The sequence below is a fragment of the Orycteropus afer genome, unplaced genomic scaffold (genome assembly GCF_000298275.1).
Source record: "Orycteropus afer afer isolate SDZICR_OR568_19922 unplaced genomic scaffold, OryAfe1.0 scaffold01031, whole genome shotgun sequence".
NCBI lineage: Eukaryota > Metazoa > Chordata > Mammalia > Tubulidentata > Orycteropodidae > Orycteropus > Orycteropus afer.
In genome coordinates this window covers 208,690-215,462 of record NW_006922618.1, presented here as the reverse complement: position 1 = coordinate 215,462, position 6,773 = coordinate 208,690, and positions in this window count along the sequence as shown.

The window sequence follows — 6,773 nt, the reverse complement described above, 5'->3', positions numbered from 1 at the left end:
ACCAATTCTTTCATTGCAGCTTCAACTTCCTCCTTCAGTACCATTGGTTCTAGATCATATGCCACTTCCTGAAATGGATGAAGATCGACCAGTTCTTTTTGGTACAGTGACTCTGTGTATTCCTGCCATCTTCTCTTGATGTTTCCTGCATCATTCCAAATGCTTCCATGAATACTTCCAAAGGGAAATTTCACATGTCCTTGCTTTTCCAATCAGCCCCTCGAAACTTGAAAACATATGGACAAAAGGGCTAGACCCTCACTGGTTCATGAAAACCATGTAACCTGGGATTATACACTTAGCCCAGTTCCTAGGCTTTGATAAGGATGTAGGCTGGGATATCTGGGCTCATGTGGTCTCATCAAAGCAGTTGCACCCAAACCAGGGCCAGTTCCTGCTTGTCAAGGGATGATACTCACTTCCTTGGCAGAGACCCAAGAATTACTTTCAAAATACTAACCAGGTGTAAGGATGAAGATGACATGTTGATAGAACCTTCCCATTAAATTATGAATTAATTTTTAGCTGCAGGCATGCTGTTTGGAGGAGTGTGGGGTGAACATAGTGAGATGGGGTGTGTGATGAGGGGAGGTGAATTTGACTCAGCTCAAAGGATCCCTGGTGGTGAAACGGTTAAGCACTTGACTGCTAACTGAAACATTGATGGTTTTAGCTCCATGGGAGAAAGTCCTGGTGATTCTGCTTCTGTAAAGATTACAACCTAGAAAAACCAATGGGGTAGTTCTACTCTGTCACATGGTGTTGCAATGACTCTACTCAATGACAAGGAGCTCTGGTAACATAGTGGTTAAGGCGTTGGGCTGTTAACCAAAAGGTCAGTGGTTCCAACCCACCAGCCACTCTGTGGAAGAAGCATGGGGCAGCCTGCTTCTGTAAAGATTTACAGCCCTGAAAACTCAATGAATGTTGGTACGAGTTGGAATTAACTCAATGGTAGCGAGTGAGTACCTAGTGATAACAACCAGGGACCAAATAAGAGAAGAAAGTTCAAGTCTGAGCACCACCACTTACTAACGTGATTCTAGAAATTTCCTCTGTATTGCTCGTAACAACTGCCATTGACCATGGTGTGTCAGGCACACTCTGTACTTGAACTCTGAACCTCATGACTGTTCTCCAAAACAGATATTTTTACTGCTAGTTTGCAACCAGTGAAACTGTGACTTAACGAGACCAAGTGATTTGTCCAAGAGCAGAGGCTTGTGAAAGTCACAGCCGAGATGTGAAACTGTCTGTCTGATGCCAAGGTGCTTGCTCTTTCCACTGAGCCTCACTCTTTAACCTCAGTTTCCTCATCCATAAAATAGGACACATAGCAATGCTCACTTTATAGGGCTTCAAGAATGATCATATAAGATCAGGAAATTGTAAAGACAGGAACAAATGTACACTTTGGCTTTGTAGTGTATTGCATACAGCGTCAAGTGGTATTATTGCTACAATGCCATTGCTACTATCCTTAGGAATGGAATGATTATATTTAAGCTTGGGTGTTCCATTTACAAAGCAGTGGATTTTATTTATTTTCTTTTACAGTGTCATTTTTGTTGTTGTTGTAAAAATGATACACACAAAAGGATAAATGCTGTATGATCCCACTTACATAAAACAGGCAAATGTACAGAATAGAGACCAAAGCCTATGAGTAGTTCCTGGGATGGGTAGGAAGGGGAAAGGAGAGTCATTGCTTAATGGAAATGGAGTTTCTATTAATGGTGGTGGAATAATTTGGAAAAAGAATAGTAATAATGGTTGCACAACATGAATGTAATCAATGTCACTAAATTATACACATAAAATTGTTAAATTGCAAATGTTTTGTTGTACATTTTTTATCAGAATTTTTTTAAAAAGGAGAAAAAGACACATAAATATATTGAGAGAACAGTGAGTCTCAACTGTGAGAGGGGAGGGGATTTTACCCCCAGGGGCCTGGACAACGTCTGAGGATATTTTTGGTTATCACCCCAAGAGGAGGGGTGCTATTGGCATCTAGTAGGATGTTGCTCAGCTCCCTACAGTGCAGAGGACGGCTCCCACCACAGAGAAGGATCCAGTCCAAATGTCCGTAGTGCCAAGGCTGAGAAACTCTGCTATGGTGCTAGGGATGGGAGGATACACATGAAATTTTACCTGCCATTATCTCTGGAGGGTCCAAACCAAACCAAACTCACTGCCAATGAGTCGACTCCAACTCATAGCGACCCCTCCTTGGGTTTCTGAGGTGGTGTCTCTACAGAAGTAAATTGCCCAGTCTGGTGGTGCAAACAAGTAACATGGTTGGCTGCCAGCCCCAAAGTCAGACACTCGAGACCACCCAGAGGTGCCTCAGAAGAAAGGCCTGATGTTTTTCCTCAAAAAATTAGTCATTAAAAAACCTATGGAGCACAGTTCTACTCTAACACATGGGACAACCATGAATCAGAGTCGAGTCAATGCAAGTGGTCAGTTTATCTCTGGCAGCTGGGAATGTTGAATTATTTTGATTTTTCTTCTTCATGTGAATTGCATTTTTCTATATTTTTTTTAAATAACAAACAAGTATTACTTTAATAATAGCTAAGATACCCAGGCCAGTCTTTCATTCTGTTGTACACAGGGTCACTATGAGTCAGAATCAACTTGATGGCACCTAACAACAACAATAATACCCATGTTGTTATTGTTGTCAGGTGCCATTGAGTAGGCTTTGACACAGCAGCACCATGTACAACAGACTTAATGCTGTCTGTCTTGTGACAACCTCAAAATCCTTGCTATACCCAAGCCCACTGTTGTAGTCAGCATACAGACTGAATAAGTATGGTGAAAGGATACAACCCTGATGCACTCCCTTCCTCATTTTAAACCATGCAGTATCACCTTGTTCTGTTTGAAAGACAGCCTCCTGGTCTATGTACAGGTTCCTCATGATCACAATTAAGTGTTTGGGATTCCCTCTCTTTGCAATGTTATACAGAATTTGTTATGATTCACAGAATCAAATGCTTTTGCATAGTCAATAAAATACAAGTAAACACCTTTCTAGTGTTCTTTGCTTTCAGCCAAGATCTATCTGACATCAGTGATGATATCCCTTGTTCCATGTCCTCTTCTGAATCCAGCTTGCATGTCTGGAAGTTCCCTGTCAATATATTGCTGCAACCATTTTTTAATTATCTTCAGTACGGTATTACTTGTGTGTGATATTAATGATATTGTTTGATAATTTCCACATTCTGTGGGATCACCTTTCTTTGGAATGGTCACAAATATGGATCTCTTCCAGTCAGTTAGCCAGGTAGCTGTCTTTTAAATTTCTTGGCATAGACAAGTGAGTGCCTCCAATTGTGAGTGCCTAAATTCAGAAGGGATACAATCAAGATCATATTTAGGCTCTTGTGGACTTGTTTTAATTGTCTTCAACTTCAAGTTGAACTTGCTTATGAGCAGTTGATGGTCTGTTCCACAGTCAGCTCCTGGCCTTTTTTGGCTGAAGATGTTGAGCTTCTCCATCACCTCTTTCCACAGATGTAGTTGATCTGACTCCTGTGTGCTTCATCTGATGAAGTCCATGTGTATAGCTGCTGTTTGTGTTGTTGAGAAAAGGTATTTGCAATGAATAAGTCATGTGTCTTGCAAAATTCTATCATGTATGAAAGATGAGAATATATCCATTCAAGAAGTCCAAGGAACTCCAAACTGGATAGACCCTAAAAGAAAATCACCAAGACATATCATCTTCAAACTCACCAAAACTAAAGACAAAGAAAGAATCTTGAAAGCAGCAGGGGAAAAACAAAAAGTTACCTACAAAGGGCAACCATTAAGACTAAGCTCTGATTTCTCAGCAGAAACCATGCAGGCAAGAAGGGAGTGGGATGGTATACTTAAAACCTGAAACAGAAAAATTTCCAACCAAGAATTATATACCTAGCAAAGCTGTCCCTCAAATATGATGGTGAAATTAGGACATTTTCAGATAAGCAGAAATTAAAGGAATTTGTTAAAAACAGACTAACCTTACAAGAGATGTTAAAGGAGTCTTTTGGACAGAAAACCAATAACAGCAAACAACAACCTACCATTAACACACATGATGACACAACCCAGAAACCAACCCAGTTATGGAAATATCCAAAGTAAAATAAGCATAAAAGATTGTAAACAGGGAACCAGAGACATCAATTGACAAATAAGGAAAACTACAAAACAGAAAGAGGGAAAAATATTGTAGTTATAAAACTTCTAAATGGTGAGGAAGTCAAGAGAGTTGCAAGATATAATGGACTGTTCTAAACTCAGGGAGAAAATTATAAATCACAGGGTAACCCCCAAAAATGATGAATTTTCACATCAAAATGAAAAAGAGGACAAGCACAAATATTAAAACAATAGCAATGAAAGAAATACTAACATGATTCATAGACAAAATGAACTCAGCACAGAAAATTGTACAAAATAAAGAAATCAGCAACATCATGAAAAAACATAACAAAATGACAACAACAAATTCATACTTGTAAATATTTACACTGAATGTAAATGGTTTAAATTCACCATTCAAGAGATGGAGAGTTGCAGACTGGATAAGAAAACATAACTCATCAATACGCTCTCTACAAGAGACATACCTTAGAGACAAAGACAAAAATAGACTAAAAATCAAATGTTGGAAAAAGATATATCAAGCAAATGGCAACCAAAAAAGAGAAGGAATGGCAATATTAATTTCTGATAAAATTGACTTTAAGACAAAAACTACCATAAGACACAAAGAAGGACATTATATAATGATTAAAGGATCAATTGAACAAGAGGACATACCATAATAAATATCTGTGCATCTAATGAAAGGGCCCCAAAATACATAAATCAGACTTCAAAAGAATTGAAAACACAAATAGATGACTCCACAATCATAGTAGGAGACATTAATATACCACTTTCAATCAAAGATAGAACAACTGGAAAGCAACTCAACAAAGACACAGAAGAATTAAACAATACAATCCACCAATTTCGCCTTATAGACATCTACAGAGCCCTTCACCCAAAAATAACACAATATACACAATATACAGTGCACATGGAACACTCTCCATGATAGACCATATGTTAGGTTATAAAGTAAGCCTTAATAAATTTAAAAACATTGAAATACTGCAAAGCATTTTCCCAGATCACAATGCTTCAAATTAGAAATCAACAATAGGAAGATCAATGGAAAAAGAGCAAACACATGGAAACTGAATAACAACCCCCTTGAAAATGACTGAGTAACAGAAGAATAAAAAATGAAATTAAAAAACTCTTTCAATCAAATGAGAATGAAAACACAACATACCAAAAACTTTGGGACACAGCAAAAGCAGTGATCAGAGGCCAACTTATAGCAAGAAATGGACACATCAAAAAAGAAGAAAAAGACAAAGTCAACACTTTAACCCAACATCTCCATCAATTAGAAAAAGAACAGCCAAAAAAAAAAAAAAAAGCCTACAGTCACCAGAAGAAAGGAAATAATAAAGATTCAAGCAGAAATAAATGAAACTGAAAATAGACAATAGAAAAAGTCAACAAGACTAGAAGTTGGCTTTTTCAAAAGATTAATAAAATTGACAAACCACTGGCAAATTTAAGACAGGAAAAGATGGAGAGAATACAAATAACATAAATAAGAAACAAATTAGGTAACATCACAACAGAATCAACTGAAATAAAAAGGATAATATCAAGATACTATGAAGAACTGTACTCCAACAAATTTGAAAATCTAAAAGAAATGGACAGATTTCTAGAAACATACTACTTACCTAAACTAAAACAGACTGAGGTGGAAAATTTGAACAGACCCATAACAAAAGAAGAAATTGAACAGGTCATAAAAAATTACCAACAAAAACAGCCCTGGCCAGATGGCTTCACCAGAGAATTCTACCAGACATTCAGAGAAGAACTAATACCAATCCTACTCAAACTATTCCAGAACATAGAAAAGGATGGAATCCTCTCAAATTCATTTTATGAAGCAAGCATAACCTTGATACCAAAACCAGGCAAATACATTACTAAAAAGGAAAACTACAGAACAATATTCCTCATGAATATAGATGCAAAGATCTTCAACAAAATCCTAGCCAATAGACTGCAACAACATATATTAAAAAAAAAAAGTACATTATGACCAAGTGGGGTTCTTATCAGGTATGCAAGTATGGTTTAACATTAGAATAACAATCCAAGTCATACATCTCATAAATAAAGCAAAGGAAAGGAACCACGTAATCATATTAATCGATGCAGAAAAGGCATTTGATAAAATCCAATACCCGTTCCTAATAAAAACTCTCTGCAAAACAGGAATAGAAGGGACATTCCTCAACATAGTAAAGAGCATATATGCAAAACCAAAAACCAATATTATTTTCAATGGAGAGACACTGAAACCATTCCCCTACAAACAGGAACCACACAAGGATGCCCTTTATCATCACTTCTATTCAATATTGTATTGGAAGTCCTAACCAGGGCAATAAGGCAAGAAAGGGAAATCAAACCAAATTGATAAAGAAGAAGTAAAAATATCCCTATTTCCTGATGATATGATCCTACACATAGAAAACCCGAGAGACTCAGCAAAAAAAAAAAAAAAAAGCTACTGGAACTAATTACTAATTGAGGGATTTAGTATAGTGGTGGGATACTAGATCAACATCCAAAAATCAGTTGGATTCCTCTACACCAGCAAAGAGATTGCTGAAAAGGAAATA